General features: G+C 43.2%; 1 protein-coding gene across 1 annotated transcript in view; it reads right to left on the bottom strand.

The window, feature by feature from the left end:
• Positions 1-26,362, bottom strand: part of HS3ST4 (heparan sulfate-glucosamine 3-sulfotransferase 4) — a 405,808-nt gene that overhangs the window by 194,831 nt on the left and 184,615 nt on the right. The gene's annotated exons all lie outside the window — the stretch shown is intronic.

Raw genomic sequence — 26,362 nt, 5'->3', positions numbered from 1 at the left:
TGTAGTAAGTAATGCTACAGTAAACTTAGGGGTGCATATGTCTTTTTAAATTAGTGTTTTGTGTTTCTCTGATCAATACCAAGAAGTTAAATTGCTGGGTTCTTCTTTGTCTCTTGTAATAGTCTTTGTTTTAAAGTCTATTTTGTCTGGTGTAAGTATTGCTACCCCAGCTTTTTTGCTTGTTTGTTTCCATTTTCATGAAATTTATTTTTCCATCCCTTTACTTTCAGTCTCTGTGTGTCTTTAATCTGAAGTGAATCTAGTGTAGAAAGCATAAGTAAGGGTCTTGTTTTATTATCCATTCAGCTACCATATGTCTTTTAATCAGAGCATTTAATCAATTTGCATTTAAAGTAATTGTTGATATGTATTTACAGCCATTTTATTATTCATATTTTTACATTTTTTCCTTTGTCTTAAAGAAGACCCTTTAACATTTCTTATACTACTGGTTTGGTGGTGATGAACTCCTTTAGCTTTTTCTTGTCTGGGAAGCTCCTTATATGTCCTTAATTCTGAATGATAGCTTTGCTGGATAGAGTAATCATGGTTGTAGGTTCTTGCTTTTCATCACTTTGAATATATCTTGCCATTTCCTTCCGGCCTGCAAAATTTCTGTTGAGAAATCAGCTGACAGTCTTATGGAAGCTCCCTTGTAGGTGACTAACTGCTTTTCTCTTGATGCTTTTAAGATTTTCTGGTGCAGCTCAGTGGATTGAGCGCAGGCTGCAAACCAAAGGGTTGCTGGTTTGATTCCCAGGCAGGGCATGTTCTTGGGTTGTGGGTCAGGTCCCCAGTGGGTGCCACATGAGAGGCAACCACACATTGATGTTTCTCTCCCTCTCTTTCTCCCTTTCTTCCCCTCTCTCTAAAAATCAATAAATAAAATCTTTGGAAAAAAAAGATTCTCTCTTTGTCTATAACCTTTGACATTTTAAAACAGATTTTATTTATTGATTTTTAGAGAGAGGAGAAAGGAAGGAAGGAGAGAGAGAAACATCAGTTGGTTGCCTCTCACACATGCCCCAACTGGAGACTGGACCTGAAGACCAGGCATGTGCCCTGATGAGAAATCAAAGCAGAAAACTTCTGCTTTGCAGGACAATGTTCAACCAGCTGAGCCATGCTGGTCAGTGCTGACGCTTTAATTATGATGTGTCCTAGTGTGCACCTCTTTGGGTTCATCTCATTTGAGATTTCTGCACTTCCTGGACTTATATACCTATTTCCTTTATCAGGTTAGGGAAGTCTTTTGTCATCATTTTTTAAAATAAATTTATAATTCTTGCTCTCTCTCTTCTCCTTCCAGCACCCCCATGATGTAAATGTTGGTACACTTGAAGTAAACCCAGAGACTCCTTAAACTATGCTAATTTTTTTGGATTCTTTTTTCCTTTTTGCTTTTCTGACTGGGTGTCTTCTGTCTTCCAAATCACTGATTTGATCCTCTGCTTCATCTACTGCACTGTTGATTCCCTGTAATATATACTTTGTTTTAGTTATTGTTTTCTTCATTTCTGACTGGTTATATTTTTGTTTTCTATATTTACATTTGTGTTTCCTGTCTCATTGCTGAAATTCTCACTGAGATCATTGAGCATCCTTACGAGTATAACCAGAGGTTTGAACAAAAGCATATGCTAGATTGATTTTGGTTTGTACTTTCATTTGAGACATGTTTCTCTGTCTCCTCATTTTGGCTGTCTCCCTGTGTTTGTTTCATATATTATGTAGAGCTTCAGAGTCTCCCAGTCCTGGTAGAGAGGCTTAATGTAGTAGATGTCCTGTAGTGCCTAGTGGCACAGCCTTTCCAGGCACCCCAGTTGGACTCTCCAGGTGTGCTATGTGCACCCTCCTGTTGTAGCTGAGCTTTGATTGCTGTTGGCATGTCAATGTGAGGGATTTACACCCAGGCCAATTGGCTGTAAGGACCAGCCATGACCATAGGGAAGGAGCTGGTGTGTAGGAGTCAACCCTATAGAACAGGACTTGCTTCAGACAGACTGCGATACCTGATAAGTCTGTTCCTTGTGTGTGTTGCTTGTGGAAGGGGTTGGGTGGTGCTTTCACATAGTTTAAAGCTGTTCAGCAGCTCTGGGGCCACCTGGAAGGTGCAGGCCAAAATCAGCCACTGCCTATGCTCACTCAATGGCATCTACTGCCCTCACTGACTAGTACAGTGAAGTAATCATTGTTCATGAATGCTCATTCCAGTCCATTCTCCTTGGCTGCCAGGTTACATAGATGTCACTCAAACTGTTCTTGTTATATTAGCAATGGCCAGACTTTTTCTGGACAGACCTCATATAATAGAATTGGTTAATTTTCCATGAATATCCATATTTCCAGCTTTTAAAAAAATCAGAAAAATTGTGGAAACAGAAAAATTATGAAAACAGGGAGCTGGGTCTGAGTAGCAGCTTTTCCCTAAAGATAGGAGCTATTCTTTCCCTTTTGCCATAGTCCTCACCACTCCCTATCGTATCATGCTGGGTTCACTTCATTTTTATCTATCACCTGCCAGTGTGTAGTCCTTTACATGTGTTGACTGTGACCTAAGCCATTGGGAGAGTTTTCCAGGTTCAGTCTCCTTTAATCCCTGAGGAGGGCACAGCAGAGAATGTGGGTTGTCACTGACATCGCCAGCCCTGTAAGCATTCCTCAATTCTGACAGTGACAATGACCACAGGAGGTGAAATGTCACAAACCCATCCCACATCTTGCTTTTTCTTTGCTTCCAATATTTCCAAACTGTGGAAAATGAATCCTTCAAAATTCAAAAGAATCCAGTTCTGTTTTTCTAGTAAACCTTCAGACAGTTTTCCTTCTCCCTAAAATGCTTTACAAATGCTAAGTTTGTTATTATTACCTCATATTCCACTGGTCATTGCTGGCAAGAGATAAATGGGGAAGAAAAGCACATAGCTGATTTAGCTGATCAGGAAAATCAAATGGCTTCACACCAAGTTAGTCAAAGAACTTAAAGCATTGTGAATGGCCCCACTCCTCTCAGAAGGACCCCAAAGTGAATGCAGCAGGGCGCACTTACCAACCAAATCACAAATCTGAGATCCCAGGATACCTTTGCCTAAGTGTGATTCTGTAGACCTGCCATCAGTAGCTAGGATTTCTAGCTAAACAGAACCAGGTTTGAGTTCTGGCTTTGTCCCTTTGCAACCTAGAAGTTCTTAGCCTCTCTTAGCTTCAGTCTCCACATATGTAAATGCCAATAGAAATGGTAAGTATCTCAACTGAAGCAAAGGTTATATAAGGACTGAGAGGTTTCAACATTAATATAAACATTTAGTGCAGCATCCAGCACATAGTAGTTGCCCAGTAAATGCTAGTGATGCTACTCGTACAGAGAAACAGCATGAACGCTTGTCCCTGATGGAGCGATAAACTAACTAGTAGTTCATGCCTATGCTCAGTTACACACAGACTGTTTTAGTCCATCTGCCAGGTGCAGGTTCTGCCAAGCCCCCAGGGTATGACAGTGGTCTTCGTATTTAAACTCTAGTTGAGGGAACATGTAATCACCCCCTCTTACCTACCGGGCATATGTTATTATGCCCTATATATATATTATTGGGGGTCCAAGACCCCCAATAGATCCCTGAAATCACAGATAGTACTGAGCCCGGTACACGCTATGTTTTTTACTATACAGTTGTCCCTCGCTATATCTCAGTTCACTTATTGCGGCTTCACTGTATCATGGGTTTTCCCACGAGTTTACCTGCAATATAGTGAAGCCACAATAAGTGAACCACAATATAGTGAGGGATGACTGTATACTTCACTGGTGAGTACCCATATAGAATTTTATATGCTGTTAAAATTACATAGGTTTAAGAGTGTAGAAAGTGTTTAAGAGCATATGAAGTATTTATAAGAGTGTGGGAAAGGTTAATAAGACAGTGGGAAAGGTTTATAGGAGTGTGGGAAGGGTTTACAAAGGCTTAAAATATATATAAATAATAAAATAAATATAGTGCCGCTACTTAGCAGATTTTCACCTACCGCAGGGGTCTCTGGAACGTAACTCCCATGATAGGTGAGGGATCACTGTACATATGTACCTGTGGTTATGTTTAATTTATAGATTAGGCACAGTATGAGATTAATAATAACTAATGATAAAATAAAATAATTATGATACTGTAATAAAAGTTACATGAATATGGTATTACATAAAATAAGGGTGACTAGAACACAAGCACTGTGATACTTCGACAGTGGATCTGATACCTGAGATGGCTCGTGGGTGGGGAGTGTCTACAATGTGGATGTGAGAACAAAGGGATGATTCACAACCTAGGTGGGACAGGGCAGGATAGTGTGAGATTTCAACACACTATTCAGAATGGCTCGCAATTTAAAACTTATGAATTATTTATTTCTGGAATTTTCCATTTAATATTTTTAGACTGTGGTTGACCATGGGTAACTGCAACCATGGAAAGAAAAGCCCCAGATAAGAGGGGACAACTGTACACAAATCTGCAGTTACTAGATCATTTTACAAGTACATAAAAAGGCTGTTTGAGCCCAGAGGACACAATTACTCCGCTGGGCTGGGTGAGTGTGCGCATGCACGTGTGTAGAGTCCACAGAGAGGCAAATCCATAGAGGCTGAGAGTAGTGTTTGAGTGGGGTTTGGGGTGGGAATGGAACTGAGTACAAAAGGGTATGCAAGATCTTTGGGGGAAGAAGGAAATATTCAGAACCTTGTGATGGTGATGACTGCACAACTCCGTAAATTGGCTAAAAACCATTGAATTATACATTTAATAAGAGTGAATTTTGCAATATGTAAATCATATCTCATGAAAATGCTTTTTAAAGGGCTCACAGAGGAGGTACCTTGTAAGATAAACATGCAGAGTGGATAGCATTCACTACACAGAGCAGAAGGACTTGCCCCCCACCACTCCCCAGCCAGGTGCTGGTGTAGGAGAAAAGGCAGGAGTACACAGGATTCATCTGCTCAGGGAGCAGCAGCATGGCAGATGACAGCAGAGATGGGTGAAGGGCTGGTTCAGACACTCCACCTGGTGCTAATAGGCAGTGCTAGTCCCCCCTTGGACCAGGACACAGGTGCTAATTTTGCTGTACCCTCAGCAATGCCCAGCCCCCACTGTTTCAAGCTATCTTTTGTGCTAATATGGGCTTGAGTTTTGGCTTTGCAAAAAGACATTCAGTTCACTGTTGACAACCAGAAATCCCATCCTAGGATATGAGAGCAGAACGAGTGTTTGATTTCTCTGATCTTCTCCCAATCAAAGCTTCCCCTTCACTGGCACTTAGGGGATTTGTATCTTCTTTGCAGAAATGGTACAAGAGGTTTTTCTGCTTAATCCCCAACCCTCGGAGTCTGGGCTACATGCGGTTTATATTTCAAGAGCACTGTGGTGTCTATTGTGGCAGTGAGTCCAAGCTTTCTGCAGGGAGGAGCTGGGAGAAACCAAGGTGCTCAGAAAGCTTTTAAAGATGACGAAGCTGAAGCTAGAGAAGGACCTCAGGATTTCTGGTGGGGCCACAGTGCCCCTTCTGACTGCCCCACCTTCCACCTTGGCAGACAGGGCAACATTCTTCAACCCCACCTTCCTAACCTACATGATTACATCCTTGATCCCAGCACAGCTGTTGAGATGATGGGTCTGAAGAGTCTGGACCAGGGCTGAGATATGTTCACTGCTCTGGGCCAGTCACTGGGCCTTGCCTATGGAGAGTTGGGGGCATGTGTTCTGAAGCATGGACCCCTGGTCTGGGGAGAAGGATGAAGTTGACCTCCTGCTCCACCCTGGTTCTCAGCCTAGTCTGCTGTGGGGCTGGGTTCATTTGATTACACCCTGGGATTTATTAGATGCTCTGTATGCTTCTAGTGAATTCCTATATCTTGCTTAAACAAGTTGGAAATGGATTTCCTGACTTGTAATGAGTGCTCTAATCGAGTCAGAGAGTGGCTTGCCCAAATCACAATGTAGACTGGATGCCAGAACCCTGCTTTTCTCATGGACCAGGAATGTTCATATATAATACCCAAATGGCAGAGGTCAGCTGCTTTTCAGCTTTAGCAGCTACACAGAATTACAAGATTGTTTCCAGAAGCAGATCCACTTCAAGTTCAACCAGAGAAGGAACTGAATTATATGTAGGAGGGAAAGGTGTGTGGAAACCACTAATAAAGATAAGCCAGGAGGGCCAAGTAGGGGTCTGATCTGCAGGATTTTATGGCCATTGCAATGATCTCAATTTTGTTTAAATGGGATAATATATGAAAATAGGTTCAAATACGTAAAACACAGAATGGCACCTAGTACAAAACAAGTACTAGTTACTATTAGTAAATAATAGTTATTGTTATCCTTAGGATAATGGGAAGCAATTGTAGAATCTTTAGCAGAGGTATAATACCACTTTTTGGTTTTGAGGCATCTCCTGGATATAGGGAAAAGGGTGGACTGGTCAAGACCTTGGAGGGGACAGGAGGCAGACAGAAGTCTCGTTCCATCCTCAAAATGAGAGAGGATAATATCTTTAACTAGAGTGGTGTTGGTGGATAACAGAAGCTGAGGCATTAAAGAGACATCTAAGGGAGATAGTTGATAGGGCTTGATGATAGACTATGTGGAATAGAGAAGCAAGCAGATCAGAGGTGACTTTCAGAGTTTAGGCTGAACAACTTGATGGCTGGTCATGTCATTAGACAGAGCTAGCAAACACTAGAAGAAAAACTAAGCTGTATGGGGAAGCTTATGAATTTAGTCCAGTGCATATTGCACATGGGGTGAATTTGAATGTGCAAGTGAAGATGTCAGTTAAACATTTGGATATTGATGTCTGAAGGTCAGGGGAGAAACCTAAAAAGGAAACATTTCAAGTCATTATTGTGGCAAAGTTGAAGCCATGGGTATGTGGGACATGCTCCAAAGCAAGTGTCCAGGGTCACATTTTCAGAGAAAGCCAACAGGAGCCACTTAAGCATGATGGATACTGTAGCCATCCTGAGTGCCCCACCAAAGCCTCCAGGCCCTGCTCAATAAGTATTTACCTATTGAATAAACAAATCAATCAATCAACACATGAACAAGACTGAAAGCTGGACTGCATATTAGATCTTTCCATGGAGGCAGTGAGAAAAAACCATAACCTGAATTCTAGACTCCCTTTGACTAGCTCTCATATTTTTCTTAATTTTCAGGAATTAACAAAGGACCAAAAGATACAAGTAAATAAAACCTGTCTGAAACTTCATTCAAAAAATAAAAACAAATCCAAACTTAATTTTGTTATAGAAATCTGCTCAATACTATTCTATTCCACCAAACTGTCTTCCTATTTGATGATGGATGCCTTGAGCTGCAGACACCAGAACTGCCCCAGGTAGGCGGTCCCTGAAAGCTGGGCTTGAACACAGAGAAACAGAAAGAACTTGGGAGCTTGGCTGGAAGCAGACATTTATTAAACTTTGTTTAACATGAAGGTGGACTCTAACTTTGAGTATTAGGAGTATCTTTCAATTAGTGTCAGCTTTTCTTCCCTAAAAGCGCTCAGGAAACCCTGCCACTCCTCCAAAGTTTAAGAGAACTGAAGAGTAGAGTTTGAAGAGTCAGAAAAGAACGCTCTGTTGGAAATTCTTTTAGCAGATGGATTTGTGCAGCAGAGACAGAAAAATGTAAGAAGCAAGAGCAAATAAAAACAAGGTTGGTGAACTTTATGCAGTGAAGTCAGAAAACCTAATTTTTAAGGGTGGCTGAGATGGTCATCAAACAACTGTGTTTTTATCAGAAAAGTTTATATTATGTTCTAGATAGTGCCATGCCAACAGGTCCTTCAGAGGAAAAGTAACTGATGGCCCTGTCCTTCTGCCACAGCTGAACAGACCAGGGTGAGAAAGCCCAAGGGAAGCTATTGTATATAACAACAGTTCTTAAATTGTAATGTGCAAAAGAATCACCCAGAAAGCTTGTTTAAATGCAGTTTTCTTGGGCCCATGCTCTGGGACTAGAATTCAGTAGGTCAGCTTGTAGCCCATGGATTTGAATTTCTAATGAATGAGTCCTGTGTAGTAATGCTGATGTCGCTGGTGTCCAGGACTGGTGCAAGCATTTTGCCTACAAGTTGTTATCTCTGTGATGACAGGGATACTTAGGTATCTACTATACCCACTACAGTATGGGCCATCAAAGTTGCTCAATAAAAATTTATTGAATATATGATCCTCTCTCAAGGAGTTACAACATTTAAAGACAGCTAATTAGTGGATAAGAGAAAGCCCAGAGACACAGAAGAAGAAGTAGGAAGAAGCCACAAGACCACCAAAAACATGAGCTTGCAGTGACCACGTATGAGTCCAAAGCTAGAGAGGCAAGGGAACTGGTCAGTAGTATCAGGGCAGTGGAAATAAAGGCTTCCATTGAGTTGCCTTATTTCCAGAGGGCCAAAAAATGCACTCAACATCTCTTCTGCAGTGACCAGAACATCAGATTATATGAGGTTCTAGTTTTTGAAAAATTCCTTTCTGCCTTCCTTCTTTTTTCTATGTGCTCTCACTATCCTTTCCCCAAGCAATGAGGAACTGCTACCCACAGCCAGAAAAGGCCAAGTATCAAGCCAACTTAGGTCAGGAGACCTGGATCTAAAACCTGACTTTGTGACTTATATCTTGACCACCAAGAACATCTTTTAAATCCTTCAGATCTTTGTTTATTCAGCTGTGAAACAGAGATAGGATTGCATCTTCACAAGAATAATGGACATAAAATTGCAAATCGTAATGAGTGGCCCACAATAAGAACCAAGAAAATGTATGTGGATTCTGAATCTCTTTCCTGAACTTTGGACAACTTTGATAATTTTAAAATATGTTGTTACCAATTCATTAATTTATTCATTGTAAAATTGTTGCTTGAGCACCTTCTCCACCTCAGACACTGTTCTAGGTACTAGGGATACATCAGTAAACAAGAGAGACAAAGACCACTGGAGCATGCATTAAAGTATGGAAAGAAGCAATGGATATGATAAGGAGGGTGAGTGTGTAGTATTATTGGATAGTGTTAAGTGCCTTGCATAGAGTGTCAGGAGGGCTAGAGGTTGCAAGTTTAGATCTGGCAGTTGGAAAGGCATGACTGCATAAACAAAGACCTGAAAAAAGTGAAGGGCAAGTCTTGTGGTCATTTGAAGAGCGCACATCCCAGGTGCAGAGAACTGCAAGTGTAAAAGAAGGCCTTGGGGATGGATGTGGAGTGTTTCAGGAGCAGCTTACAAGACCAGTGTCTCTGCAGAAGAATGACTGAAGCAAGCCTGGTAGGAGATGAAGTCAAGGGGGCATGACTTCAAAGAGGCATTGCTGATCACAGAGGCCCTATAGGTCATTATCACAAGGAGCATGACTGTTCCTGAGCCAATGGGGAGGCATAGTTCAGTTTGGAGAAAAAATGTGGCCAATGTAATTTGTCTGTACAAAATCAATCTGGCTGCTCTATTTAAATCACAGACAAGATATGATGGAGGCTTAGACTTAGATGGAGCAGTGGAGAAGAAAAGAATCACATCATCAATACTAATGTTAGAACACATGGGCTACTGTGGAAACTCAAAGACAACAGAGTTGGAAGAGGCACAGATCCCAGAGAGGACATAAAGTGAACTTAGAACCATGCCCTTTTCTGGACAGATGCTTAGCCCATGTTTCACTGACAGCTCAGGGAGGAGGAACTGGGCCTTTAGTTCTGGTCCCTGTATATCCAAGCTTCTTGAAATACTTGTTTCATACTGAATTTAATTCCCCTCCTCTTTCATCCTTTAACAACCTCAAATACAAATAATTTCCTTACCACTCTTCTAAAATTATTGCCAAATCCACAGGACACATTGAAGGCCTCATCACATCTTTGTCAGCATTCAGGTACAATTATACTGCTTTTCTTAATGCTGTGTTCCTTTGACTTGGTGGCACCAGCATTTCCCCCAAATTACTTGGTCACTCTTTCTCAGCCTCTTAACCTGCTACTGTGTTAGAGTTTGCAGAGGTGCAGGCCTGGAATTCTTCTCTTCTCCACACTGTCTCCCTAAGTGATAGCCTAAGTCCTTTTTCTTACAAAACCAGCCATTGTCAGTGACTCTCCAATTTAACTTATGCCCTAACCTCAGACTGATACATCTCAGACTTAACACATCTACCCCACCCCCAAATATGTCCCATCTTCTCTAGTTAGCTCCTATAAGGATAATATTTAAAATGTCATATGACTTCTTGTAGAAAATGGAAAATGTGCTGACACAGGGTCCCTATTCCCAAAGGGTGGAGGTCTGCTCAAGAAAGCCCATGCATGCTCCAGGGTTCAGGTTCCTGGCTAGCTCCATGCAAACAAATATATAACCTATCTGATCCCACGAGGCATTTGGGGTGGCAGCAGCTACACCAGTCTCCTCTTGCACTTTTCTCCCCACTAGGAATTCTAGGATCCATCCACACTGGTATTTTTTAATCCCTTAAAAGACCCAAGTTTTTTTCTGCCTCAGTTCCTTCCCTCTACCAGGAAAACAGCCCTCATTCTTACCACACCACTCTGTACCATCTTGCAGACTTCAGTCAATATCACATCTATTGGCCTCATCACCAGCCCCCATCTAAATTGCACTTGTCTTGTGCTCCTTCGCAGCACCCCCTCCAATTTCTAATTCTGCACACATGTGTGCTTAACAGCTTAGTGCATCTCTCCTCATGCAGGCTGAAAATTCTCAAAGCCCACTATAGATGGTGGTCATCACTGGATATCTCCTGCACAATATATCTTGGTTAAGTGAATGAATGAAGGAATGAATGTCATGTGCTTTCTAATATTTGGATGCTCAGTTTTCTCATCTGTATGTAATGTGACACTGGTGCTATTTGATCTTTTTTTTGTACAAATTACTTGAGAAACAAAATAAAACCATGAGATAACCTACTGTTTTATTACATCTTGATTTTCTAGAAGAGAAAGACTATTTTACCCATGTTCACATAATTAGCACCTGGAATAAAGTTACTGCCCAACAAATGTGTGTTGAATCAAATTGCTATTATTATTTGTCTGCAGAAAGTAAAAACAACAGTTGATGTCAGCTTCCTGGTCCACAGTTAATGTTTCTATCCATCTCTCTCAAAAAGACGCCCATACCTGATCATAAGGCTTGGAGATCTTAAAGTAAGCATGTTTGGTGTGAATCAATAAGTTACAGCCTAGGGCAAAGTTTTGTTTCTCTGAACAATGTTCTGTTTTTTTACCTGTTTGCTTTATTTTTCAAGGTGTCTGAAGTCTGTCGATAAAGGTGAGGCTTATTGCTTGAAGGTTAGACTAGCAAAAGAACTATAGAAAATCTGTCTTCACCCAAGAAGACAAATATCTACTTCACACACAGAGCAAAAGTTAAACCCAAGTTGTACAATGGAGGGGAGGGGGGGCCCAAAGCTGGTGTGAAGGTGTGGTCAGTGTAAGGACACTCGTATTTGTCTTCAAGGCTCCAAACATCATCCCCATGACTCTCCAATGAGGGTGTAACAGTAACCCACACAGACTAGTCTACAGAATCTATCTATGGTTCCCCTGTCCAACTCACATGTGTTTGGAAAGAATGATAACAGAGAAATGTTTATGAGCCCCTACTCTGTGCCAGTACTGGACAACACATCCTCACAAGCACTCATTTAAACCTCATTCAGAAGGGACTGTTATCTCTTTTTTAGAGATTTGGAAAAGTAGGTTAAATAACTTGCCTGAGGTCATAGAACTGGCAAAAGGTGGAGGGCAGTGCCACCTGCACTGAAGAATGATTTTTAAAAAACAAAACAGCAGCACAGAAAGCAGTAAACCAGGCACCTGTAAGTTTCAGTGTTGAGCCTGCACCATAGCAGAAAACTCCCATCTCCCATCAAGTTTTACTTGACCAGCCTAGCCACATCTCAGCACACAGTGTAATACTGTTAAAGGAATGTGAGCTTTGGAGTCAAACATGGCTACATGAGCTATGATATGCCAGGGATCTGCAAAATTCTTCTGTACCTGTGGACGGGTGGTCAGGTGTTCCATGGTGGCCTGGCCTATAACAGATGCATAGTGAAGACAGCCTTGTCTTTCTTCCTTCCTATTTCCAGCAAGTACATATCACTGTGATGTTTCCCCTAAAACCTGACAATTTTTCTTTTTCTTATCAGAAAAATTCCTTTGTAGTTTCACTTAATCCTCACAAATGCTTTTTCTCTCACATCATGGTACCGAATCTCAGAGAGGTTCAGCAGCTGCTCAATCTCAGTAATGGGGCCAGGACTCCCACTCAAACCCCAGCCTATGGTAAGCCCACACCCATGCTATCCAACCACTGTGCTTACTGCCTCCCTCACTGAACTCCAAGACAATAGATATTGAGAAAGTATAAGCTTTTTTTGTTCAGTCATGTTTTTTACAATAATATCCCCTAAACTGGCATTCTGTGTTTACATACAACCACCAGTAGAATTTAAAGGTAGAAAGGCCAGGACAAATCAGCTTGGGTTGTATAAAAAAATCAGCCAACCTAAGTTGATATTATGATGGACAGGAAATTACTAGAAATTCAGTATCTGTGTGAATCTACTTTGGGTATTATTTTACCTTAAGAATATTCTTAGAACTCCAAACACATCCACAGGTTTTAAGGACGTGGAATTTTCATTATTCTCAACAGATCTTTGTGCATCAAGAAGAGAGAAGGGCCAAGAAATGGAAGGAAAGGCAAATAACTGTATTATTTTTGAAACAGAATTCTTAAGCAGGAGCGTCAGTGTTTCTCACTCCAGGCTCTTCTCCTGCTAACACTTCAGAGAAACAGCACGTGGGTGGATCTGGCTAGGAGCTGGTACTTGGCAGATCCTATTCCAGGAACCCAGGGCTTCTGGATACTGAAGGACACTGGGTTTCTGTGAAGGGAGCACCAGAGGAATGAAGCATTGCATGGTTTAGAGCACTGGTTCTCATCCAGGGGTGTCTTGCACCCAGGAGACACCTGGCAACATCTGCAGTCATTTGGTTATCACACCTAGAGAGGAGGATATTCCCCATATCTAGTGGGAGATGCTATTCAGTGTCCCACATCACACACGACTGTAGCCCCCATAAGAAAGAATCAAGCCCTGGCTGGTGTAGCTCAGTGGATTGAGCGCAGGCTGCGAACCAAAGCATTATAGGTTCAATTCCCAGTCAGGGTACATGCCTGGGTTGCAGACCATGACCCCCAGCAACCTCACATTGATGTTTCTCTCTCTCTTTCTCTCTTTCTCCCTCCCTTCCCTCTCTAAAATAAATAAATAAATAAATAAATAAATAAATAAATAAATAAAATCTTAAAAAAAAAGAATCATCGAGCTATGAATGTCCACAGTGCCAATGTTGAGAAACCCTGCTTCAAAAGGAGTGTCTCTGCTTTTGAATTTTTTAAAAAATTTACTTTAGAAAGCAAATCACTATCAGACTGTCAGTGACCTGGTTTATCTAAAATACACTCCTTTGTATTATTTACAGAATGAGCCTCCAAGTTTCCCTGTCCTTTGCAGGGTGGGCTTAGCCCCTCAGCACAGTGTATACAAATCTCCATGGCCTTTTCTGCCCCATGTCTCACCCCATACAAGCCCGTTGTGCCGCATTTTTTATAATCGCCACAAGTTTTGTACCTGTACAGCTTTATACCTATACCTGTACCTGGGTCTTTGTAGCACTTTCACTCAGTTGGTCATCCTTTCCTCTCTTCTTCACCTTGCAAAGTTCTATTTGTCCCTCAAGGCTTCATCACATCACCTTTGTCACCTTTCTGAAAACTGTTACTACTCAAAATGGGACTTGCAGACTAACAGCATCAGCATTACTGGGAGTTATGAGAAAATTAGAGTCTCATGCCTCACCTGAACCCAGAGAATCAGCATCTGCCTTCCAGCGAGATCCAAGGTGCCCCACCTACACCTGAAGGTGCAGGAAGACTGTGGTACTCACGTGTGCCGCCTGCTGCCTCCTCTATCTGCCTAGATCCTCCAAAACAGACCCCTGTTTACAGATTATTCATGGTACAGTAATTCTCTGTTTGTGTGTCTTTCTCTCCTCTTCGTGTACCTGATCTGGAGAAGGATAGTATTTTATTCATCTTTGTATCACTGGCATCAAAATACAATAGATACCAAATATATGAGGGCTAAACAAATGAGCCATATATCAATCCAAGCTTCCCTAGTCCCAGCCACAGGAGACACTGGGTCCTTCTCCAGACCTCTGTGTCCAGTGTTGGTCCAGGGTCAGCTGCAGACATCTTCAGTGCCCCACCTGCTGGTTCTTAGAATTAAGATGACCTAGGATCCATCCTGTGAAATCCCACTGAAGCTTCCTGTGTGTCAAGCCATGTGCTTGCCAGTGGAGATATAATGATGATGAAACAACACCTGGTGCCTACTCTTGTTGGGACTAATATTCTGGAGTAGGAGTTAGAAATGCACAAGTAATCCCAGGATGATGAGTGTGTCAAGGGAAGTATGCGGTGCTGGGAAAGCAGGTGTGATGGAGGGACTACTCCCACTAACTTAGTCTTCTTCCTTGAAGAACAGTTTAGCTTAGCAGCTAAGGATGAGCAGGAGTTGGCCAGGAGACGTGGAGTAGAACTCTTCCAGGATGAGGAAACACAGCCATTAAAGATACAGTAATAGAGAATGAGATGAGTTCATAGGATTTCTAAGATGGGGTCTGGATAATCTAATCACCACTCACATTCTGCCTCCTTATTGCTTTGGTTGGGCCAGGGCCTACTTTCCTATCTGGATCTGAGACCTTCTGAATCAACAGCCCTCTTAGCCAAGGCCTGTACACCCTTTCTAAGCTCTGAAGGCTGGTCCTGTTTCTTCCAAGCCTCATCTTTTTACCTGTTTCCTGTTGCATTGAGGTAGGTGGTTCATATTTGCTCATTCACCCACTCAGTGTATTTCCTGAGTCTTTCTACATGCCAAGTCCTGGGAACACAGGAGTAGATAAAACAAAAACAAAACCTGCCCCTCTTTGGACATCCAGGGGTTGGGGAGTTGGAGATAGGAACAAGGGATGGGAGGGCTCCCAGGATCAGTCTCATAGGCTGGTTCAGACCCTGCACCTGGGCCAACCTCACAATGAGCCTACCTGCCCATAGAGCCACAACCAGGGCACTTGGACCTTCTCACTATCTCCCCTAGTCCCCTCTGGTAGCCCCCAGTTCTGTATGCAGCCTAAATAAATGGGGGTGGGCAGGCATTCCAGACAGGGTCTGATTTCTTGAGTCTTTACCGTGCAATCAGGCATGGAAATCACCCAGGATGGAGCAGCCATCCCTGACTGATAACATGTACCTGGCTGACTCTGCCTTAGAGAGATTCATTCTGTAAGTTTGGGGCCTCAGAGGGAATGTCTTCTTATTTCTCAATACAATAGACTGCACTAACGTCACTATTCATTGTCCCTAACAGCTCCATTATGAAAGAGTTCATTCTTACCAGGTGTTAAGTTACCTACCTTATTTTGTTTTATTTGCCTTTTTGGTAAGATAAGCCATTAGGAATGGACTGGGCCTGGGCATCATTTGCAATTCATATGTGGGTTAAACAAAGCTCCATTTACACTCCTTCCTGGGCTTTCTCCTCACCCCTTGCTGTGCCTACTTAGTAAGAATCTTATTATAATAATGCTATCAAGAGTCAACAAACCACAGCCTAGGGCAATTCTGACCTGCCACCTGTTTCTGTAAATGGAATTGTTTGAAATACAGCCATACCTACTACTTACTGTCTGTGCTGTTTTCCATATGAAACAGCAGAGCTGAATAGTCACAACACAGACCTTGAGACCCTCAAACTGTGGAATATTTGCTACCAGGCCTTTACAAGAAAAGGTTGCTGATCCCTGCATAATAATTGATGTTTCCAGAATATGTCCTGTACAAAATCCACATGGTTCATGTCCTTTGATCCACATAAGATCCCATTTTACAGATGAGGCTACCAAGAAGGGACAGCACAGAGTCCTATAGTTGCTACACAGCAGAGCTGGCTCTATCTGATTGATGTCTCCGCTCCCATCTGGAGAGCTGAGCCTGCAGCTCAGAGATCTTGTTAAATGAGGCAGTCACTTTGACTCATTTTGCACATTTGTTCAAAGAGGATCATGATAACCTATGTGACAGTGCTGTTTGGAGAGTTAGATAAGGGGTGGCAGGTAAAAACGTACAGAGTCTCAGTGAAATATTTTCAGGAAGTTATTTCCCAGGTGACATATGCCCATCTGTTGCTGGCGGTCGTGTCCTCTTATGCCTGCCAACTATATCCACTCTGAGGGGTTCCTCTCCCTTGCTTCTCAAAGTGTGCCCAGCAGACACATGGGAGCTTATTAGAAATGCAGAACCTTGGTCCACCCTGGACCTACAGAGCATGCTCACAACATCCCCAGGTGAGTGGCATACTTCAGTTAGGGTCTGTAGCACTCCACTTCAATCCCCACCCTGACACACTGGCCTCAGCCAGTGCTGTGGGGGTGAATCTCCATTACCACACCTCACCAGCCAAGTGGATTTTTGTCCTGGTTTCCTCTCTTTAATCCTTTCAACAAAGGCTGCACTGTCAGCCAAGACAAGGTGGCTGAACTCTGATGCCTTCCCTGGTTCCCGTGGCCTCCTCTCCTAAGGATCTGCCCTTCACAGTTTGCCTATCTCCTCTGCACCTTCCGTGCTATGAGTCTGACATGTACATGACAACACACTCTTGGCACTGAATATCATACTGTATCACGGCAGGGCAAGATGTACCCCTGGACACTCACCAAGATAAGCTGATGCTGCCCTGCCACACTGATTCTTAAGGGCTTGTTCTCACTCCAGCTAATCATCCTGATACCCCAGCTATCCCTCTGCCTGAGGTGGGACTCAGTGATTTCCAGGGATAATGGAAAGTACATTTGCCCTCACCTTAGGGTCCTTGTCCATGAGCATGTGGAATACACCCCACACAGCCCTGCTTCCAGCACAAGGAGTGGCATAAAACCAATGCTCAATTACTGCTTATGGACTGGCCAAGTGATCTCCACTCTGTAGAGTGGAGATCAGGTCTCCCATCAGGTCTCCCATCTGTCTTCACCTCCTAAATATATAAAAAAGACAGGAAGGCATCTGTTAATGGCCTGGGCCACAGAATGGCAGCACAGTCAGGTGATGCCAGAAAACACATCATTCTATGAACATCACCCTCCCTGCCCTATTACTTGATATTGTGGCCTCCTAGGGACTTTGCTGTGGCCAGTCACTGGGTCCAAACAGACCCAGCCAGGTTGAGCCACGCCGTTTGCCAACCTCCTAAAATCAGTCAGATGTTCCTGCGCAGATGCCAGGAAGCTTCTCATCTCTCTCCTCACACCTATGATTTATCTCACCTCCCCTAGCCTATCACAAACACACATCTGTTCTGACTTAGGATAACTAAAGGAAAATTAAATGGATCTGTGCCGTGTGTCTCCAAGGTTATTTATAGGACTTTAATACAGGCTGATACAAAATAAAGAAAGAAAGAGAGGAATAAAAATAAGTTATATTCCCAGGAAGCCAAGCAAAGTTCAAGAAAGAGGAAAATAAGTCATGTCCTTCGGGCTGATGAAGCTGTGAGTGTCTCTGGTTTATAACAGTCCATCTCCCCAGTCCTGTGAAAATCAATGAGGCCTGTAGGATTTTGAGAGATCGATATTAAAAATACGCACTTTGCAATGCAGAACATGTGCACGGTGCGTGTGTTTCAAAGGGCCGGCGCGATGAACAACCCTAATCAAGCACTTGGAGGAGTGTAAATATTGACTGTTGGGATGAGGGTATCACAGGCCCTTCTCATTGCACGCTTTGTGCTGCCCAGTGTGGCAGGTGGCAAAGGCTTCGGGTCACTGATGGACCTTCAGCTTTCTTTACTCCCCGCATTTGAGGACACCCTTCAGAAACATTTCAGAGAGAGAAATACACACCCCCAAAGAAATGGCCACAATGTCAAGATTCATGATACCTCCAATCTGGGAAAAGAGGTCACACATCCACACCTAAGCCACCCGCCTTCCCTGTCACCACTCACTCCCTCAGCTTCCCTCCTGAAGTCTGCTAGAACCAGGCTCCTCATCTCAGGGTGCCTTGCTCCATCATGCCCCTGTCTGCCATCTTCACACAGCTGCTGGCATAAGGTAACCCATATGAATACAGCTGTCTTTACTATGTCTCTCTATTGCTTGAAATCTAACATTGTTGCAGTTTACTAGGAATCTATTTAACTTTACCTCCCTTGGGAGTTACACCCAACACATATCCTGGATATCAGTCACACTAGCACTTAGCATGTCTTGTACCTTCACACCTCCAGCTGTTTTCTTATAAACCACTAGTCATCAACATCTGTTACAGAGTCTTCTCTCTGTCCCCAATTCCTGATGTTCTTGGGCAGATGTGATGTGTTTCTTTCCACGATCTCCTAGGGTTCCTCTAGTTCAGCACCTATGCTATTCCTGGTATTATATTTCCTATTTATCTGCTTATGCGTCTTACTGCCTGTTTTCTCTTACTGAATTATGAACTCCTTGAGGACAGTGACTTTGTCATGTTTACTGCTTGAACTCCAGCCCCTAGAATTTATTGCCTGACATGTATAATTATCATTCAAAGTATACTTGCTAAATAATTGAAAAAATGGAAGTGTATTTTGCAGGCTGGATTGCGAGTTGAAGTAGAAATTTCTTGTTCATTTTGCATTCTGGGTGCACAGTTATGTGCCTGGCAGTGGGTGGCACTCCACAGAATGTTTTGTTGAATTGAACTGGCTTGAAGAGCACTTTCAGGAGAAGTCATCTAGGGGGTCCTCCAAACTGCTTCTCCGTCTCTGTGTACAAAGCCAGATTAAAAGCTACAAAGTGAGACTGCCTCCCACAGAAAAGAAAAAGGAGTCTTCAGTGACAATCACAGGCAAAAGATCCCCAAATCTCAACACCCCAAATTGGCAATTATGCATCTCAGGCTTCACAATTCTGTTTATGAATGTAAATCCTCAACTTATCTCAAGGAAACATACTGCAGTGTTAACTCAGTTTTAAAAGGCCTTTATAGTCACCCCAACTTTGATATACACATTTTCCTGTGGCACCCTTTGCACTGCTGGAGGTAAAGCTGAGTCAGCACTTCCAGTGAGAAATCCATGTTCTGGGGATTTATCACTCAGCCATAAGCACTCAGCTTTGGTTCTTTTAAGAACAAAGCACCTGCCCCACTGTGCGAAGATGTGTAAGTGAACAAACACTCTGGGGCTATCACCCATGGGCTCAAGAAGAAACCAGGGGTCCCCTTTTATAACTCTAATTCAGTCATTTCAAGGGGAAAATTCATATTTGTGAGGAATATAACCTTGTCCCATTTCTGAAGCAGCAGCATCCAAGATGTATGCTTGATTCTGTGGACTCACTAATTCCTGGTTACTCATTCTCCCTTTCACCCCCACAGCCACATGGTCAGCAAATCCTAATGAATCTACCTGCAGTCCTTCTCAAGCCTCAGTGCACCTGTGCATCATGTGGGAGCCTGGTGGGGCCCCAAAAATCTGCATTTCTGACAAATTCCCAGGTAGGGCTGGCCTTGCTGCTCCAAGGATCACTCTCTGAGAAGCAAACTATTGGAGAACCCTCAATATGTCTCCTCCTCTGCCTCCCCCTCTTCCTTAATGCAGACCCTTCCCATTTCATAGCAGCTCCTTAAACACCTGACTCTGTCTACTTTTTGGCAATCTCATAGACCTTTCACCCTTCAGTATGCTGCCAAGGATGTTAGGGGAAAAAGCCCAATCATATCACTTCTCCAGTTGAGACATTCTATAATCCCAACATTACCTTCCCTGCATGATGAGGCCAGAATTCTTAGCTCCTCCAGCCAGGCTTCCTGTCTCCTAGGAGAGAGGGCGAGTCACTCCCGCCTGGTCCTGCCACTCTACATGCCGCCACTGGATCTGTCAGTTTCTAAATACTGACCCACGTGCCTGTCAGCCACCTCAACTGACTGTGACAGCTTAAAAGGTAGAAGCATATTTTACTCAGCTCAGGGTCTGCTAATCAACAGAAGTTCTGTTGGGAACCGCCCTGACTGGTATCAGAAGCTGAAACCCCCGCCTAGCTAAGGCTAAGGGAACGCCCTTGGAACCGTGAGCCAGCAAGGAGACAAAAGCTTATCTCCCTGGCAGGAATGCTGCTTCTGCTGCTGAACCCCAAAAAGCTTGGTCGGTTAGCCAAAGACGGGTAAGATTCCCCACGGGGGAACGACCTAAGCCAGGCACGATCACTTTGGGAGGCCCCCCAAAAGAAGGACTTGGGGGGCTGCAGCAAAAGGGGGTGATGGACCCTCGCTCCTCGGCTCTGACATAGCCTGAGTTCTCAGTGTCTGGGAGAAAATCTCCTTATCTCTTGGTTGCCTTAGTTCCCTTGCTCCACCTAAGCCTGAAACAATGACAGGGTGGTGCAGCTCTGTACTGAGAAGTGCGGATTTCCCGGGGTGATCAGGCCTAAGAAAGAACATGTAAATTACTGTGAAACCTTCTTTGTTTAGATGCTCTCAGTTGAATGAGAAGGGTCTTAGGAGGAAGTTATTTTGTTCCTCAGCCTTACAGCTCTTTGACCCCCAACTCAATAGACCGGCAGAGTTCTTTGTTTTCTATAGTTCCTTACTTCCCCTGGTGAGTGCTGTACTTTACCTGAATTATTATGCAAAATGAGCCTAATAAAAGCAGGTATGGACGGTAAATCGGAGCGCTCCCCACTAGGGGGGGTGGCCATTCTGTCCCTACTTCCCCACAGAAACTAGTCTGTCTCTGTGCATGTGTTGTTTTTTCTCGCGTGTTTGTTGTCGAGCCATCCACAGCGTTCCGTGGTCACTGCTAGCCGGTGACCCACGCGCAACAAGTTCAATAAGCATTTGATGATGGGGGAATTAATAAATTAGGGAGTTTTAATAAGAGGTACCATTTAATGAGCACTGCCTCTGTACCAGACACTGTGCAATATACTGTATGTTTATTAACTCATTTAATGCTCAGAACAACCCTGAGAGTTACACAGGGCAAGCCCCACTTTATACAAGAGCCAGGTGAGGCTCTGAAAAGCTACATAACCATCCCGAAGGGGCATAGCTAGTAAGTAGAAAATCGAATCAGATCTCAATTTTATTAAAATTCCAAAATTCTTTTCTCTTAAACACCAAGCTCTATTAAAAGACTGACTGAAGAGGTGAATGAAGACTCTTGTCTTGAATGAATGAATGAATGAACGAATGAACGAACGAACGAATGAACTTCTGTTGCCCTTAGGGATTTGTGAAGCCAGGAAATCTCTTCCCATGAGTTCATGGAAGTACCCTATTCCAATGACCAAGTGCTAATAAACAAAAACAAAAGGGGTGATTTATGCCTTTGGTTTACTGCCCTGACCGCTAGCAGCTCAGAATAAAATCTGACTTTAAAAGCAAATGCCTCTACCTGTTATTTCAGCTCCTTGACACCGAGATGAAGGACTCAAAGATGCTTGACTGGCATGCTGGACTCAAGGAAGCTGAAGAACAGTGAACACATTTTACCTACAGACATCTCTAAGGTGTGAGAGACCAGAGGTCCCAAACATCATTTACTCAGTTACTCATCCATCCATCCATTCATCCCTCAATCCACCCACATTTTCACTCACTTAACTACCCATTCTTTTATTCATTTGTTTATTCTTATCCATTCACTGATTCATCTTGATGTTTGTTCCTTCATTCACCAAATATTTGCTAAGTCTTGGTGTGTTTGTGGAATTAAGTGCTGCAAATATGGCAAAGTTGGAAGGGAGTGGTAAAAGGAATTTTCCTTAAAAATAAAAATTACCTCTCAACTGATACTCGAAAGATATATAATACCTTCAGACAAAATGGTGTATGGATCAGAACATGTTATGTAATGAAGGGATGAGGTGGGGCGAAGGTAGATCTAGACCTAAGTAACATGTGAGCAAGCTGTGTATGTGTGAGAGAGAGAGCCTGGCATGAAGAATGTTCATGATAGCTAAACAGACACTAGAGTACAGAGCAATAGAAGTTAGGGAAAAGGAGGAGATAAAGGGATGGGCAAGGGTTCTCAGCCCCCTGTGTTTCTAATAATTAGGGATGTCAGTAGCTATGTGGATCTACAAAGGATGAGAAAGACCTGTGCCAAGCTGAGGGGACTTAATATAACCATATTCATATTTATACCCATTATCCTTATAGGTTATCAATCAAAAGAGGAAACAGGTATGCATTATACCACTCAAGTATGCAGTGCAAATACACACACACATACATACAAACATTCTACATATTTATATCTATGTCTGTCTATCTACCTACCTACCTATCATCTTCATCTTTGTAAAGCAACTTCAATTCTGACTCAAAGTTTCTATTATGAAGAGTACAGAGGGTGGAAACATTCCTAGTCCTTACTGAGGTCTTCCTTGACCTTGAGGTTTAATGTCATGGTGCTGGAAGTTCAAGGTCAGGATGCTGAAGACTCCAGTGGCTTATCCAGCCAGTGTGGCTGCTCTAACCTTAGCCTGTTGCCTCAAAGACTCTGTGCTACTTCTGCACCATGCTCAGCACCTGGCAATTTGTTTATTGCCTGGGGCCTTGTTTATCTAGAAGCCCATTTTCTTATGGAGTCTCTTGGTCCCCCCCCCCCCGCCCCACGCATGCATCTAGCAGGTGTAGCCAGTATCACCTCTCTTCTGCACCCAGAGATCTCTTCTTCACTCCTGTTCACTCATCCTCCCACCAGCTGGGTTGAAGGGTGTGACTCCCTTTCTAGGATGGTGAGAAGACCCACATTCTCCCTCTGGTGACACTCTACATCCAAAACCCTTGCTCTTCAGGGTTTGATCACAAAAACCAGGAAAGAAGTGTGGGGCAGGCACCATGAGTTTCCTTCCTCCAGACCCTTCCCTGGAGGCAATGAGCACTGAGCTGATTGCCTCTTTGCCTGGGGCAGGACCAGAGAGAGGAGAAAAAAAGGGGGCGGGGGAAGACACCCAAACAAAAGAAACATAGATTAGTATCCATATTACCATAGAGGTGTGTTGTGGACATGGATATAAAAACACAGTGACAGACTTAGTAGATAGCAGACATATACACATGAAAAGATAAAATGATATTAGTACACTCATATTTCTAAACTTTCCCTAATCACTGCAGGCTAAACTCACTTTTTCCTACTTTCTAAAATGTTATGGAAGGCCTATCTGCCCAGACAGGTTTCTGGGGAGTTTTGTGATTCAAAGAGAGAGAGAGCAGGGGCAGATGAAAAGAAAAGGGATGAGGAAAGCAAGAACTGAAAAGTATAGGTACAGCAGGTCCTTGGATAGCATCGTCTTGTTCAGCCTCATTTCATTCAATGTCAGTGAGATGCCGGAGGAACTTAACTTGTGTTTGTATTGATTAGCTTATGGCAAAAATTGGTTTTGTTATGTGTCACTTCACTGAAGTTGCAGAACCTGTCAATGTTGTTATGTGAGGACCTACTGACACACTCAAAGAAGAGAAGTGCTGAAACAGCACTCCCTATGGGTGTGGGGAACGTAAGAGGAAGAATGAAAAAAACATTTTTCAGATTGCTGCTGAATGTTTCCTGTTCCTCCCTGGTTCTTGAGGAGTTGGTTTAGCTTCTGCAGATGATGAGAGCTGCTCCAAGACAATTTTACATGCACTTGGGACCCCATGAAGCCACCGCTGCTAAGTGAAGGTACTAGGCAGAGAGAGACACAGAAAGGAGTGCAGGGCCAGGGATGGATTTTGTCCCGGGTATCTTCACCAGGAGCCTGCAGGGAGCATGAAGAGTCAATGCATGTGAGCTTAGGGAAGCCACAGACCCTTCCTAGGACTGCACAGACACTCCAGAGGTGCACCATGGGGCCCCTGTCCCAACTTCCTGGAATAGCAGACCTAGTTCCAATGGCAGGGTATCATAGCCATCCTGAAACAGGTGTTACCTGGGTGACAGAGTAAGAAGAATACAGAACCCAGAGTCTCATAGAATCATATTAAAATGTTCTTCTCTCTTCCATTCCTCTGGTTACAGCTACATTCCAGTGCTATTTTGTTACATTAGTCCATATATCTAACTCACCTGCTGAAAGCTCAAGAAGGTAAACTTTCAGTTTAGGATAAAGGAAGTTAGGAAAAATGAACCAAAGCAAAACAAAATACAGAACAAATTACAGAGACTCATTTTAAAAAATTATAAGTTCTAATAAAGTTGTGAAGTAAAATTGGCATACAAACCAATTTTTGCAAATTCTCCTGCTGATAAGTCATTCGTTCATTCATTCCACTTTGATCAGTGACCAGAATTACACCACAGTGGTGAAGCATCCACACTCTGTAGTTAGAAAGACAGAGTTTAAATAAATATCAGCTGTTTTGAGTGATAACAATAATAAATACAACTAGGTACCAAGGTCACATGACTGAGGGGATTATAAAGACAAATACTGCACTCCTGCCTAGGAATTGCTCAAAATCCACTAAGGGATGGAGACTAGTAAAGATACTCTGCCCATTAGGAATGTGTTCAACTGCATGTAAAAGAACTCAGAGTTAATGGTGGTTAAAACCAGGAAGCCATGTGTAACTTACTTAGCAAGAAGTGTGAAAGGAGGTGCCCCAGGGTTGGTCTGGCAGCTCTGTGGGTCTCTTTTTCCTCCTCCTTCTCCCCAGGCATACTGCTGTGTGATCACAACAGGACTGCCACTGAAGGAGGTACCACATTTGCCTTTGAGGTGAAAGAAGTAGGAAGGGGCAGTTCTAGTGGGGTCTTCTCCTGTGCTTGCCCTCACCATTGAGGAGCAAAACACCTTTTTAGAGGTCATTTAACAGACATGTCCTAACATCTCAATGGACAGATCTGGGTCACTGGTCCTCCCCCTGTTGACTCAGGGAGACAGTGAAGCCCATCTCGAGCTTCTACATGGCAAAGACAAAAAGAGATGCCTGCTGGGTTAGCCACACACAGTGTCCTCCTCAGAAAGCTCCAGGATGCAGTGACAACTAGATGGATGGGCACACTTAAACTGGGAAGAGGGGAGGGACTGGCTTTCTACTTTGGGATTTCAGGAAGACCTTAAAGAGGAGACAACACTGGAGTGACATTTGAAGGAATGTACACTACTGTGCTAGCTGGAGTTGGAAGGACAGGGCCACCAGTCACAGCATGGCAAGGAAAGGCAGAGAGGCAGGAAAGAAAGACATTACATTGGAAGAGTGACACTGAAGCCAGGAGAGAGAGACCAGGCCAGGGAGTGGAAAGAGCTGGAGACAGTCAAATAGATTGGGGCCCACTGTGCTTTAGCTTGTCAAACAGTACTTTTCAAAATAATGACTGCTTTTAGTGAGTATGGATGCTTCAGAAGACAGAAGAACACAGTACAAAGAGCACTGAGTTATATGAGAAAGATACCCTCATATTTACAGCTTGATTTTGCATTGAGGAAAAAGTCTCGATTTGATGTTGCTGTATCTTTAACATCCTTCTCTTATCCATGCCCCTTTAGCACAAAGAATGTCAGCCTCCAGCAGAGCCTGGGCACTGTCCCCAATCAGTCCCCAATTAGGCATTAGTAACTCTTCTGTTTTATTTGCATTTTGTTTGTGCTTATGGTTGTCTTTTACTGATAACACCACACTGGAAAGAGAGAGAGCATTTCTTTTATTTTAATCCACATAAATATTTTTTCAGAGTGAGTTAATTCACAGAAAAACTTGAGCAAACAATGGCAGAGGTGGTAGACAATATGACAGAATTTCCAAAGATCATGCACAGTGATGCCCAATGTTGTCACACCATGAAGGTGACATGTGAGACAGGGAATCAGGGAAATCCCTTTCCATTTGTGCAGAGGGGTGATTAGGTCTGTTTTACAGAAACTTGCTGTGAGGAGTGCATGAGTTAATACATGCAAAGTGCTTAAAATCATGCCTGGTTCATAAAATAAATATTAATATTGGAGTGCTAAGTGAGTTCAAGGGTGGAAGACTGGACTCAGGATACGAGTCGTGTGGTTGTTGGTTTGATATAAGCTAAGCAAAATCTAGGGACAGTGGGAATGGCAAGAGTGACAGGACGTTTGGAAAGAAGAATCTGCAGGTCTCCATTGACAGAGGCCTGAGTGAACGCCTCCTTCCCCTTAACTCAGGCTTGAAGCTGCTGACATACTGCCAGGTGCCACTGCACAGACTTTACTCAAATGAACACTGTGTTCACAGATAAAAA

Source organism: Phyllostomus hastatus, unplaced genomic scaffold (assembly GCF_019186645.2).
Source record: "Phyllostomus hastatus isolate PE091 unplaced genomic scaffold, TTU_PhHast_1.1 phas_contig_64, whole genome shotgun sequence".
NCBI lineage: Eukaryota > Metazoa > Chordata > Mammalia > Chiroptera > Phyllostomidae > Phyllostomus > Phyllostomus hastatus.
This window is presented reverse-complemented; position numbering and strand designations above follow the sequence as displayed.